Here is a 15,546-nt window from a genome sequence, read left to right as displayed (position 1 = left end):
GAATTAATCAGGGACAGAACTGTCATTGCAGTGGCGAATGATGCACTCTCAGACATGCTTCAAGCTAAGGAAGATTTGACCCTTGAAAAGGCCATTTAAATTGTCAGACAATCCAAAATCTGTTTACAACACAGATACAGCTTAAGGGGCAAAAGCAAGTCATGGTACGAGGCTGTAATAAATTGGGAGGTGACTCATTGTGGCTCCAATAAGAAATGGTTTATTAACTAATATAATGTACAAGATAAAGGTCTGACAGGAATAATACACAAGTCTATTATCTTCTCCCTGGCTCCAACTGAGGATCCTCCCTGTCCCAGGATGCACACCCTTGCTCCCAATTGGCTCAGCTTCCCACTCAGCCTCTCCAGAGGGTCCGGCTCAATCATGTGGCCCCCTTAATGGGACAACATTACCACACTCCTTCCCCCAAACTTTTGAGTCCACGTGTGAATGAAAACAAACAGAAACATCATTATACACAGATATGCAGACACAATAACATGTTAACGACACCCAAGGAAAAGTTCAATCACAAACTCAATTGGTCCAACACTTCCAGATTCTGGAGGAACATCTTGGCTTGATACCTGGTTCTTCAGCAAGCAATGAATCTGGGCCAGCAGAGAGGAAAGGCAAGTTCATCAACCCAGGGTGAGCATCTTCCCCAGTAGCTTCTTCTTCTTCAGTTTCAGAATCCACAAGTTGCCTGGGCTTCACAAAGGCCACAGGTATCCTTGATATACACAAAGCCACTGTGAGTCATACCTGTTGGTCCCCTGAATCAGGCCCAGATCTCTTCCTCAAATGATTCACGTGATTTTTCACACAGTTAACTTTTCCCTCCAAAAGATATGAGACTGTTCGGATACTTTCTGCAATTCTTCCTGTCATCTGGTCCTCCACCAAAGTTTCTAGCCATAACAAAGTCATTAAACTGGAACACTCTGTCCTCCTTTTTCGAGTCATGGTTTTCTTTCTGGGAGGCTTTCCTAGTCCCTAACTTTCCCAACAAATCTGGAAATACCAAATTCAAGCGGATTCATAAGCGGCACTCCATTAATAATTCAGCTGGCAAAACCCCAATGGTAGCATTCATTATAGTATTATACGATGAATTAAGAAATTTGCCAAGTGTAAAAGTAGTGACCTCTGAACTTGCTTTTTCATAAAAGCTTTAAGCATTTGTACAGCTCGTTCTGCTAAGCCATTCGAAGCTGGGTGGTATGGGGCTGATCGAATATGGCATATGCCATTTGACTTGGTAAATCGGCGGAATTCCTCAGCTCAGTAAATGCCATTGTCGAACACTAAGACCTCAGGTATGTCATGTATGGCAAAAATCTGCCACAACTTGTCGATGGTGGCAGTGGCCGTAGTAGACTTCATTGGCTGAACATCTAGCCATTTTGAATGTGTATCAATCAGAATGAGGTCCCATGAACGGTCCTGCGAAATCTATGTGCAATCACAACCACAGCCAACCTGGCAACTCCCAGAATGCTTACTTGCCAGTAATGGGAATGACAGCTGGGCTTCACAACTTGGGCACTGGCTGATTATTCTTTCAATCTCTTTATCAATGCCCAGCTACCAGACATAGCTTTGGGCCAGTGCTTTCATCCCACTTTGTCTAGGGTGTGCATCATGTAACTCCTGTAGTAAAAGCCTTCACCTCTGGGGTGACACTATAAGATGACCCCCAACAACAATACACCATCCACATATGTTATATCCTTCCCTTGCTGCAGTTAGGGTCTGCTCTGCTCTGACTAGTCATAGTGTCAACCTTGTAACACCAACTCTTTTGATAGCACTGGGTCCCTCTTGATCTTATTATATGGGTAGCCATGATGTGGAGTTGCTGGCATTGGACTAGGGCAGGCACAGTAAGTTGTCTCGCAACACCAGGTTAATGTCCAACAGGTTTATTTGGTAGCACAAGCTTTCAGAGCGCTGTTCCTTCATCAGGTGAGTGCAGAAACTTAACAAATCAAATTGAAATGTTGGAGGTGCTTCTCCCAAAAGTGCTGCATTGGCAAGGAAACTGGTGTAAATCACAACTTCTTTTTCAGTTCAACGTCAGAACCAAATCTCTACACTCTGTGCAATGTAGAGGTCACAATCGTGAATCTCATTAAACGCTCGGGCGGGGGGGACTATCCATGCCAAAATCTGACAGTTCCAGGCCTCTATGCATGCCCCTTGGCCCCCGCCCCTCCTGAGGCCACTCCCCAGGTCATACGCCCAAGGCCCGTCCCTTGCCCTCAGCCCTGCTCCTTGGCCCTGCCTCCTTGGCACTGCCCGATGCCTGGTGGGCAGTGCCAAGGTGCCCCCTGGGCATGGGCACTTTGTTCCTTGGGCAGTGCCAGGTGGCACAGGCTGGCACTGCCAGGGTGCCCATGCCCAGGGGGCACCACCCCCCACCGCCCGACCCCCTGGGGGCCCCAATTGCCCCCCCTTCCATCCGGTGGGGTCTCCCGCTAGTTCCTCGCAAGTGGGGAGCTATTCCAAACCCTGCCAGATTGAAATACTCCTGGTGGGGTGGGAGATGCTATTGGGCAAGGAGAATTCTGTGCTGGGCCCGATAATGACTTTTAAAATACAATAAAATAAAGATTTAAATTACTTACCTCTCTTCCCACCAGTTTCCAGCGTGGTCCCGACTGCGCCTGCTCTCCGACTATGAGAGACCTGTATGTGTCAGGAACACATGCACGAATCCCGTGAAATGGCCAACATGCGATTCCCCCATCCCGAAGCGCCAAAAAACGTGTGTATCGGGATGGGAGAATTGCCCCTGTTGTTTCTGGGGCTGATGATACAGTCTAGCCCACACCACACCCATCGGTCGTGGAAGGTCTTATACTGTATATACGTGCACAGTTCTGAATAGTTAATAAACACTGTTATACTATACAAGACTCAAAATCTCTCCACGAAATGTACCAAACTACACACAATATCTTAAAAACCTATCATAGTATGCTTTGTCTGTATGGCACACAAGAAACGATACTTTTCACTGTAAAATAATACGTGACAATAATAATTCAAATCAAATCAAAATCATCCTAATGTAGTAGATAACCTTCTTGAATCACTATTGTCTATGTGTAATATTACATTCAGTGCTTTAGGAAGAGAATTCAAGGCTTTTGATCCAGGGATAGTGAAGGAACGAGATATAGCTTTAATTCAGAGTGATGTGTAGCTTGGAGATAAAGTTGCAGCTGGTGGTGTTTCTATGTATCTGCTGCCCATGTTGTTCTAGATGGTAGAAATCGCTGGTTTAAGTGCTGCCAGAGAAGGCTTGGTGAGTTGCCGTTGTGCATCCTTTGTTTGGTATACACAAGAATTGAATATTAAAGGTATATCCACAGTACTTACATTGCATGTCCTGTTCGGTCTCTGGTCAATATTAACCCCCAGGATGTTGATGGTGGGGGATTCAGTGATAGTAATGCTATTGAATGTCAAGGCAAGATGGTTAGATTCTCTGTTGGTGGAGATGGCCATTGCCAAGATTAAAATATCATTCTCAGCACAAAGCTGAATACTGTTCTGATCTTGCTGCATGTGGGCATGTAGTATCACAGGAATTGTGAATGGAATGAATATCCCATGGTACTTTGAAAATCTCACCCCATTATCATTCGAGTAAATCTATGCTACACTGCCCCCACAGAGGCCAATATAATCTTGCTAAGATGTGATGAGTAGATCTGTTCCTGTACTCTTGTTGTCATCTAACCATGGCTTTGTGTAGCTGAAGCTTGAATTCTAGCCCTTGTATTCTATTATTATAGACATAAAGGCAAGCAGTCCTTTCTACTTGGTCTGTCCAAGTCTCTGTGAAGCGCCATTGTTTCTACCCTTTCGCCATTTCTCAAGTACTCTTTTTACAGTTTGTCCATTCACTTAATCTTCCATTACAATCTATCTAATTGGTGTCAGCAGTTCTGAATATATGGCTTTCTATGCCATCTTCTAGTCATTAAGATATATGGTGATTTTTTTAAGGTCCCAGGATTGATACTTGCAGGACACCACTAATCACACCCTATTGGACTACTTGCCAGTTAACCACACCCTTTGTCTCTTTTTACACAATTTCCTAATCCCATCAATAAAATATGCTTTTAATTCCACGAGCTCTAACTTTAGCTCAGAGAGACTTTGTCAGTTGCTGTCCACAGATATTCCCTGCCATTACTTCCATCGCCACTTCAAAAATGCATAGATTCTTCAGGTATAATGAGTTTTACAAATCCATGCTAGTTATCTCTGAATAACTAAAAATTTTCAAAGTGTTCAGTCTCTTCATCTTTAATTATAGTGTGATAGTGTGGTTCCTTTAAGGGGCAATCCTTCGCGGGTCACAGAACTTGGTCAAGCCAATGGAGCATGAGTGCACACACCTGGGCCAATCAGGAGCGAGGGCTTCAGTTGGAGCCAAGGCATTGTTAGGAGTATTAGTTGTGCTGTTGAACCCTTTGTGTATATCGTTCCTCTTATCAATAAATCCTTTAGCTAATAGTCAGATAGAGTCGCCTGGAGTTATTACACTGGCAAGGAGGAAATTTTGGATCAGTCATTGGGAGCCCGCAGTGCAGAGCTGGAGGGGGAGGAGAGTTATCACTCAAAGTTGGAAGTGCAAAAAGGTAAAGACTCCATCTTTAAGATGCCATTTTTTGGGATGATAGAAATATTTGACCCCGAGGTCCGGAGTTGGAGGCAGAATATTGAGACGCTGCAGTATTTTTCCATAGCAAATAAAATGACAACCGAGGAGAAACAGAAAGTGATATCCCTCACAATCTGCAGCCATAGATTTACAATCTGGTGAGGAGTTTGACATCTCCAGACTTAAAAATCTTTGACAAGTTAGTCAATTTAGTTACGGATAACAAAACCTCCAACATTCCATAAACATGCAAAGATACAGGTGGGATTCTCCCAAATAAATTCGAGGTGTCAAATTCACATAAAAACTGGAGTAACTCCTGCTGGATTTTATTTAGCAGGATTTTCAAATTGAATCTGCCACACTCTGTGCACTGCAGAGTGCACTAGTGTAAATCTCACGAAAAATCAGTGGATGGGGCCTATTCCCACTGGAGAGGCCAGCAGCATAGTGCTGAGTGGGGAGCTGCGCATGCGCTGATCTTTCAGAGCTGAGATCGGTGCATGAACAGTTGCCCCGCACTGCCAGCCGCCTGATCACTGACCAGCCCAATTGTTGGCCAGCCCTGTGACCCCACATCGCTGCTCCTCCGACCCCCCCCCCCCCCCCCTCCAATCGCTGGCCTCCCGGAGGTCCCTGGGCCAGCCCCGCCCCTCTGCCGACCGGCCTCGATCTCGCCCCTTGCAGGTTTGATCTCTCCCCCCACTCCCCCCCCGCCCCCCTCCGCAGTCCCAATTTCCACCCCACCCCACTGGCAGCCCTGGTGGGCAGTGCCAAGGTGCTCCCTTGGACGTTGCCATTTTTGCCTCTGGGGCAGTGCTGGGGGCCAGACTGGCACTGCCAAGCTGGCAATGCCGAGGGGGGTACCTCCTTACCCCAACCCTCTGGGGAGCCTCAGTGGCCCCCTTCACTCCGGCAGGGGGAGGGGGGCTGCGGTTAGGCCACCGGCTCCCCGCTAATGGGGAGCCATTGTAATTCCTACTGGAGTGAAACACTCATGCCAGCGAGGGGGACTCTTGTAGGTCGAGATTTCAGTCCTGGACCCGCCAATAGGATGCAAATTGTGATTTAAATAACTTATGCAGCTCCACGCCGATTTCCGGTGCAGAGCTGATGGTGCCGGAAATCCGGTGGCCGGAGACTCACAGAGGCCGTGGCGCCCAGCGGGGAGTTCACTATACGGCCTCCGCTTTAGCAGCTCATCAGGCCGGGCATAATGGCCCCCACAAATTTCATTCTGCAAGTAGAGAAGCAGGAGAGATGGTTTCCGGTTTCGTGGCCAGACTTCGGCAGCTGGCTGAGCACCACGAGTTTGGGCCTTCATTCGGCGACATGTTGAGGGATTGTTTGGTTTGCGGGATCAACAACCCCAGCACCCAAAAGAAACTGCTTGCTGAAACTAAGATTTCATTGAAGAAAGCAGCTGACATTTCCTGAGTGTCTGCACGTGCTGAGCAAAGCGTATGTGAGCTGCAAGGCGTGCAGAGTGACGTGAACCAGCTATGGTGGGAAATGGTTGCTGCTAGGAACAGAACAAGTGGGGGCGGGCAGGCACCGCAGAGCTTGAAAAGAGTCATTCGGAGTCGGAAAAATGTTTCGGCGTGGAGAGACCACCACAAAAGATGTGCTGATGCAGAAATGATATCTGCCTCAGATGAAAAAGAAGGGTCACCTGCAAGTTAGGTTTAGAACAAAGCAGGCTGCACAGAACACGCCAAAAAAGGAAACAATTAGTACAACCCCATAAATAAGCTAGCAGAGGGATCAAAGGAGGGATCCAAGGCTCACACACTCAATCAAGTCTAATTCAGCAAGTCTAATTCAGCTTCATACCAACCATCGAGATTGTCCTAATGGTAAATGGCCGCCCTTTAAAGATGGAGGTCGACACTGGCTCAGCAGCCACCGTTGGGGAAAGGACATTCAAACATCTCCAGAAGGGACTGCAGCCTTTAGACCTTAGATATTCTGAGGTTACCCTGGTGACATATACTGGAGAAACATTGAGAATATTGGGGACAACTTCTGTGCCAATATCTGCTAGGAGCCAGTCAGCTCAGCTGCCCATTCTGGTGATTGAAGGACAAAGACCCAGTCTCATGGGGCGGGACTACTAAAACAGTAGTTGAAAGTCAGGATATGTCCATTGTTGACATCCTTCCACATAAATAAGATGATGGACATGCAGCAAATCAAATCAGTTGAGGATGGGTGAGTTTCACATGAAGCACTTCTGCTGATGGCTGAGGGGCATGTTCCACCACAAGTTGTCGAGTATCATTGTGGGTTGTTGTTCTTGGTGTTGGCTCCTGTTGTCAAGATACTACAACCACTGAGTGTCATCGTGATGCATTCTGGCCCACTGAAGATGTTGCCATTTTCCTCTATCCTAGTGTCTCCCAGGTGTGAACATCGATGTTTAGGGCCTTCATGTCAGCCTTGCAAACATTCTTGAAATGGTGCTTTAGGCATCCTATTGGTTTGCTGGCTCGAGCTACTTTAGTAAGAAGTCTCACAACACCAGGTTAAAGTCCAACAGGTTTATTTGGTAGCAACATTTATTTGGTAGGCTTATTTTGTTACCAAATAAACCTGTTGGACTTTAACCTGGTGTTGAGACTTCTTATTGTGTTTACCCCAGTCCAATGCAGACACCTCCACATCTAGCTACTTTACCATAGAGAAAATCCTTGAGTACACTATCTGTGAAAGTGCCAGAGCTAGTGAAGTTGCCTCTTTCTTGATGAGTGCCAACATACTTGAGAGATTTGCCTTTGAGGGGACTGCCACATGAATGATTTTGTCCTTCCATGAATTGCCCAGAATGTGCCACAAACAGTTGAGCTCTCTTACTTGATAGCTCTAAGTCACGTTTCATAGCCATACAACAAGGTGCTGAGAACACAGATCTTATAAACCAGCATCTTGGCCCTAAGACACAGCTTGATGTTATTCTATGCACCTTCCACGAATTCACCAAATGTGGTGGCTGCTTTCCCTATATATTATATATAGGGTAAAGGTCGCCACAGAGTGTCGTAGCATCATCTCAGAACTGGCCACTAGCACCAACTTGACCTGAAGATCACCAGAGGACGTGATCTGCACAGTCTTCTCCTTGCCCCAACTTACCATCGCACAGTTTGAAATGCTGACCACTCTCTTGTAATGTGAATGTTTGTAAATAAATGCTTATAAAGTATGTAAAGTTAGGCTCTGGCGTTATCATTCACCATCTGATGTTTTGGAGTATAACAACACATTTGGGTAAATCTTAAATTTTGTAAGTAAATGTAAAATAAGTGAAAGCAAATCAGTAACCATTTTACATGTCTCCCTGATTTTTACTTCCTTTGATTCAATTGAAAGGAAGAATTGGGAGTGATGAATAATGGGCTGACAACTCGCTACCATACGCTTTTGCACCAAGTTAATATCTGCCCCATTGTGTGTTGCCTTTTAGTTCAGTGGCTGTTATACCTCATTAGGGTGACGGTCAGATGAAATGAGAGATTAAATTATCCTTTTGGCCTAATAAGAGGTTTTAAAGCTTCATTTTAACCAGGAATGCCTCCATAAGAATCTTGCCTCTGCACTACTTACAACTGTGGGCTGTTCAGCTTTAGAGGGAGACATTCTATTGCTTGAAAAATATTTCCACAAAATAATTTTTATATGTCTATTAAAAAGGCCTTAGTCCATTGAGACTTGGTAGAAAAGAACTGTGGAAAATATTGATATATAAGGTAAGCTGCTCCCTTGAGGGTAGCTGGTTTCGGAAATGAATCAAAAAGCATTTTCAGGTGAATACAGGTTTTTAAAAAGCAAAACTAACCTGTGACATTGATTCTGACCAACTGTTTAACCTTTTAAAAGCAACTTATTCCCAACTTCCCTGTTATTTCCCTAAACACAGGCTCAGCAGAATAGCTTGGAAACAGGTTATCAAAAATGTATTACATTATTTTGTGCTAGTAATTCTCCTCGGTAAATTTTATTTTCCTGACCAGTTCCATTGGAATTGATAGCAATCTGCACACTATGTACACAAATCTGCGGGAAACACGAACCATAATTACCCGAGTCTGAAACAGAACTGCTGTTGTAGCTGCAGGCCTTTTCAGGACTTGATCAGAAATCTGACTTTATGTATTATTTCATATTCTAACAGAATGGCCATGAGAATTGGTGTGATTAAAATGAAATAGTTTCCCCATCAAATTGCAGCAGCATGGCTGTTGACGCTTCAGTATGACCATCATCATCTGCCCACAACAGGGGCATCAGCCACTTTAGCACTGGAATGAAACTGTTCCATCCATGGGGGGTCTGAGAAATATTTGGAAGCTGGCCGCATTTAAATGCTACTATCAAGTTCTAAACATCTTTTACTCATCTTTGGTAAGCCTGGCATTTATTGCCCAACTCTATTGCCCTGGATACGATTGCAAGTCCACTTTGGAGGACAGTTAAAAGTCAATTCCACAAATTAACGCAATTAAAATTTATTTATTAGTCATAAGTAGGCTTACATTAACACTGCAATGAAGTTACTGTGAAAATCCCCAAGGCGCCCGTTCAGGTACACTGAGGGAGAATTTAGCATGGCTAATGCACCTAACCAGTACGTCTTTCGGACTATGGGAGGAAACCGGAGCACGAAACCCCTCAGATATGGGGAGATCGTGCAAACTTTATACAATGACCCAAGCCGGGAATCGAACCCAGGTCCCTGGCAGTGAAGCAGCAATGTTAACCACTGTGCCACCCACAGTTAGTGCAAACTCTAATGCCGAGTCATTAAATTTGGGGCGTGGCACTTTTAAGGGGTTCTAGTGTGATGTTGTAAACTAGCGCAAAATATTGCGGAAACTAGATCTGTGCAGTTTGTAATTTACATTTGAAATTCCGCAATCTTTTTGGCTGGTTTGGCCATCGTGGACTGAAAAGCATTGCAAAAAAACAGCACTGCTTATCAGAAATTCCACGCTTAAAAGATTTTGTTGCTACATTGAGTGTTTTATGCTTCAAATTGAGTTGATAATTTATATCTGGAAAATGATCTATTTTCCCCATATTTTCTTGCACCCGCAGGAAAATGGATAGCCGCATGAGTTTATCCAGGTTTTAATTGTTGAATGACAGGCTCTCAGGGCTGACTATCAGCCTCAACACACATCTATAACATTCACTGAAGGGACCTTAATCACTGTTTGGTTAAAAGCTCTAGAAACAGTGACAGCATCATGGTGTTATCTGAGAAAGTCTTCCAGGAAAAGGACATTAATTACAACACAAGGGGAATGTCTCCATTACATGATATGTTTAAACTGATAAAAAGCTGAATGGCGTTTGTTTGCACAGTGCCACTCACTGAGCATTCTTTGTACTAAAAAGGAATTCCTTGTCTTGCCACAAGTCTAGACATTCATTATCCCAGCATGAAATTCATCATTGTTAAGAAAGAAACTTACCAAGATTTCCTTCCATTTTATATTTGCTCCTTATAAAGTTTAATGTCTACTTTCTGATTGTTCAACAATGAAAATGAAAGAAAACTAATGTTCAGAAAACTACAGCAAATACACACACATTAAAACCTGTCAAAATGCTTATCAATCTGCGATGTAATCTACTAACATATCTAAATAATTAGTTTTTATTTGCCTAATATGAAGATGATACAGTCAGTCCCAATAGGGACATAATCACTTAACTAAGCGCAGAGCTCAGTGTAACAGGTTGGGATTGGCAACAGACCAACGTGTTTGCAGACATAATAGTGGAAGTTTATGCGACCATAGTTTAACATTACAGGACACCAATAAACTTCCTTAATTTAATGCAGTCAAGACCACATAAGTGAATGCTTCCCAAAACCTTTCTTGTGCAATCTTATTTTGCTGCCCAAATGTACTGTACTTCATTTACTGCGCAAATTTTCACCCTGGAGTCACGAGAGCTGTTGAGCCTCTCATGGGGGAATGGTGATGGGAAGGGGGCAAGGTTTCCATTGTTGAATGTAGGGGAAAGCAGTTAAGTGTACCCCATCTCCCGCTGCATTTCCATCTCCCCATCTGTCGTGTCCATCTTCCCCTCCCTTTTACTCCCTTGTATCCCTCCTTCACCTACTTATACCCTTCTTTTACCCCCATATGCCTCTCTTGCATTTCACCTCCTTCACCCCACAATCTCACCTTCCTTTATATCTCCATTTCCTCCTTTACCTCTGCGCACCCATTTCCCACTACTTCACCCCTGATTCCTCGCCAATATCCCTCTCCTAACTTCCCCATCTCTCTCCTGGAAGGAGTTGATGGAAAGGCAGTGTTTCTCAAAAAGAATACAAGAAGCTACCTACACAGCAGCAGCAATCGGGCTTCAGGGAGCCCTCCTGGAGGCCATGAATACATAGCACCAAAAAGCCTTTGGTGGAAATTTGCTGGAAGTCCTATTTGCGCCTGTAAAACAGTGAATGCAGACTTGGTAGAATTATTTCTGAAAATAACATTTTGGGATGCAGTGTATGAGTCATTTGTGATGGGAGAAAGGAGTGACTTTGGACCAATGGTTCCCAAGATTCTCCACCACCACTGGGATTTTCCTTCTGACATTTCTTGGTTTGTTTTCAACTAATTGATGGAGATTGGTTGCTGTGATTAATCACCACTGTCATTATCATTGTACCATGCAACTACAAGGCTAGTAAAAAGGCAATTTAAATGCGCTTTGGTCCTTATTTTTGTCCAGCAGTTCTTATGTTCCTCTGAAATTAATCCCTTCAAGAGCTTAGTGGAAAGATTTCAGGCCCCTATAATGATAATCAAACTTCTGCAGGTACCATTAATGAGCCAGACCTGCTGAGTAATTATCAGCAGCACCCTGGTGTACTATGGGCCTGTCTGACTTGAACATCCGACAACCAAAGCTCCAACAGAATGTAAATCAGTTCCAATTTCCCACCAGTGGGCTTAACCCTAAGGAGATTTTCCATCTTCATGGAATCAAAAGAATTGTCTAAAACTAACACATTTAAAAAATTGATGAAACAGTTTTGAACCTTTCAGATCAATGCTGTTTGTCGCTATTTGAATGATCAACTTTCCTCTTGATCTGAATATCACTGATCATTTTCTTACCCATTGCATGGCACAACTTAGGGGAAACCAATACCCTGAAAGAATTAAAAGAAAAGTATCCCCTTTGATTTTTAGCTCAATCTCATGAAAGAGTGTCTGCTTTAAACAAATGTTAGCATTGCATCCATCAGAATATGAGTAATCCCAAATGAAATCTTCCCACAGAATAAAACAGGATATGAATTTATTTTCCCTAAATCGGTTATAATGAGTTGGAGTCCTAACATTGCAGTTATATCCGATTAATTTTTCATTTTGCTTTCTGATGATGAACTTGAGGGAAGGGAATGATAATTCTCTTTTATCCCGTTTGAATCTGCACTCTTTGTACTTTGCCCTCCTGAACTAAAGCTGTCACACAGCCATTTGCAAGCCTCCCATTACGGCTCAGTGCCAGCCAGTGAAGCATGAGTATTAACTCCTGTGGCAAGCCACTGTGACTTGGCCTGCAATCACCTCATTTTTTTCCCCAAACTGTCAGCTTTACTCAAGCAAAAGAGCTCTGAGATAGCACTTAATGCCTTTTACTATTACATTGGATTCAAAACTGATTATTTAAACTGTTAATCTGAACAGTGATCTAATAGAGGTTGGCCGCAAAATCTAAATCCCCAGGCTGTGTACACTGAGTTAATGAATCCTACACAAGTTTCCTTCACCCACATTTGACCTGTTCTTTGGGGATTTGGTTTTATTTACAGAGGCTGAAATATATAAAAAACACTGAAGCGCACAATGGGCGATGCAAGTAAAAGGTATTATAAAGAAGATATGCCTGTCTATAATTTATAGAATGGTGACACATTCAAATTCAGAGTGAACATAGAGACAATGTAACTAAGGGTGTGCCTCGAAGCAAAAAATAGAAGGTTTCTGGTTGATAGTTGCAATTTGTTTTGGATGGTTGCAGGACTCAAAATAAATTACACATGAAACTATACACAGATTGCTGCTTTAAAACAATGATTACAAATTTGCTACTGTGTTTTATAAATGTTAGATTGGGCTATTTTAATTCCAAATCTGATCAATTTTTTTTAAAAAGTCTATGTTGACTGAACATAAGCTGATCACCAGCTTCAAGTCTGCCATGTCTAAATTACTCAACTGAATCTTGATAGAGAGCACAATCACAATCTTACCATATTTATGTAAGTCCTCAGTGCTGAGTAATCTGTCGCCACCTGGAATGAAAAGGCGCCTGGATCTTCAACTTGATGGTCAGCCAGTGCACCTACCACTTTTGAGCAGAAGGCCATTAGTAATATACCAATTGGGGTGCTATGTTGTGCACAGGTCATTGGTTGTATTCATGTATTTTACACTAGGCTTTATTCATTCATTTGTGGGATATGCGCATTGCTGGCTGGCCAGCATTTATTGTCCAACTTTAGTTGCTGGACGGCAGTTGAGTCAACCACATTGCTGTGGCTCTGGAGTCACATGTAGGCCAGACCAGATAAGAACGGAAAATTTCCTTCCCTAAAGGACATTAGTGAACCAGATGGGTTTTTCTGACAATTGACAATGGTTTCATGGTCATTGGTGGATTCTTAATTCCAGATTTTTTTTATTGAATTCAAATTCCACCATCTGTCATGGCGGGATTCGAACCTGGATCTGCAGAACATTAGCTGAGTTTCTGGATTAAGAATCTTGCGACAATACCACGAGGCCATCACCTCCCCAAATAGACAGCATGGGCTGAATGAGTTTGGTAGGAGCTGATCTGCAGTTCTGCAGCTTGCAAAATGTATGCCTAGTGCATGTGTGAATTTGTGAGGGATTTCCATCTTTTCACACAGGGTCGGCTTCACAGTGCATTTTCTGAGCCACAATGATATGCATGGAGGGTGTGGATCCAGAGGCAAGCCAGTTGGAAATCTAACCTCAGTTCTCCAAAACTTCAGCCCAGCTTCCAACAATGCTTAAAGGCCGCTTAAACTTATCCCATTACTAACCTCAGGCCCACCCATGCCATTCCATGCCCCGTCAGATTGTCCCATGCCATCCCACATTTTCCTATGCCATCTCTATTCCCCCATGCCACCCCATTCACCCACATTCCTCCAAGCCTTCCATACCACCTGACAATCCCCCATACCACCTCTATTCTCACCTTTGCATCCTCCCTAGCCATTCACCCAGTATGTACTTTCACCACGTATAGCTCTCAGGAGTCATGCCAAACAATTAAAGCTCTAACAATCAAGGGAAAGCCAGAAATCAAATTTGCCAGCATTGATACTGGACCAAAAACTCCAAGAGGAAAGAATTGTAATTATTTCAGTTCTTAAGTTTATAACAACACAGAAGATGCATCAAAGGCAGAGGTCTGGATTTTTGCAACTGAGGCAGGTAGCTCAAATTGAGAAATTTCCTGAATTGCTGGACTGTCTTGATAAAAAGTGCCCTGAAATGTGGGAGTTTTGCCCTGGCAGGAGTTGAAACCACCAACCCCAGAATCAAAGCTTAGGCAGCCACATGGGCAGGCAAGTACCGAGGTAGACTGGTTAGAAGGCTTATATCAGTTCTCTAGAACTTTGTTCCAGCTGTTGTTAGACCATCTAACCCTCAACCTCATACCACCTAATCAGCCTTCTACATCTCATGGCCCTTTATGCCCTCCAAGCCAACCCATGCCCTCCACTCACCCCTCATGGTTCCTAATACATCTCTCTCAGGATTATACACCTTTGGAATTCCCTGCCTCAGAAGGTGGTGGAAGCAGGATCATTGAATATTTTCAAGGCAGAAGTAGATAACTTTCTGTTAGGCAAGGAATCAAAGGTTATCGGGAGTAGGTGAGAATGTGAAATTTGGAACTCAAACACATCAGCCATGATGTATTCAATGGTGGAGTTGACTTAAGGAGATGAATGGCCCGCTCCTGCTCATATTTGTATGCTTGTAATACTCTCGAAATCAGCTGGAGAGGCACTCATCCAGTATCTACCAATAGGCATATTTCAGGAACCATGTGGAGAGGAAAAAAATGAACTTCTAACAGTTTAGTACAGCTCTTAATCCTACATGTGTGATGGTGAGAAAAACTCCCATAGATGAAATTCATTGAAAGCTTTGAAATCTCCTGAAGTAGTTAAACTCCTATACATATTATATATATAACAAACTTCAATTCAGATCCCACATCAAAGACAGCTAATGTTTAATAGACTCTTTAACCTGTCAATCAAACTGAGAAGTCAAATCTCATGGTGAGATAATTGTAGCTTTTTAAACTCAGCCAAGCATTCTTACTGACATTGAAACATAGAACATAGAAGCAGGAGAAGGCCATTTGGCCCTTCGAACCTGCTCTGCCATTCATTATGATCATGGCTGATCATCAAATTCAATATCCTGGTTCCACCTTCCCCCAAATCCCTTGATCCCTTTAGCCCCAAGAACTATATTTCTTCCTGCAATCACACCACTCTCTGGATGGACGCCGATCGTGAATTCCACTAAAGGCCCATGCTGTTGTCTTGCTGCGCTACTCAAACAGTGCAGTGGGCTGGAAGAATCCCTGCCCAGGAATCTTCATGTCTTATCCAAAATCACACTGGAGTCTGAATCTGAAAGTCCCATTGTTATTTTTGACAGATCATATTTTCACCATGGGGAAAGTGGTAGGATATGATTCACAGAATAAGGAAACTCAAACTCAGCAGGGGAATTTCAGTTCAAACATTTTTCATGCAGCAAGGTTTGTTTCCT

This window comes from Mustelus asterias, chromosome 10 (assembly GCF_964213995.1).
Source record: "Mustelus asterias chromosome 10, sMusAst1.hap1.1, whole genome shotgun sequence".
Lineage (NCBI taxonomy): Eukaryota > Metazoa > Chordata > Chondrichthyes > Carcharhiniformes > Triakidae > Mustelus > Mustelus asterias.
The sequence above is the reverse complement of the archived record's forward strand: the minus strand, read 5'-3'. Positions refer to the sequence as shown.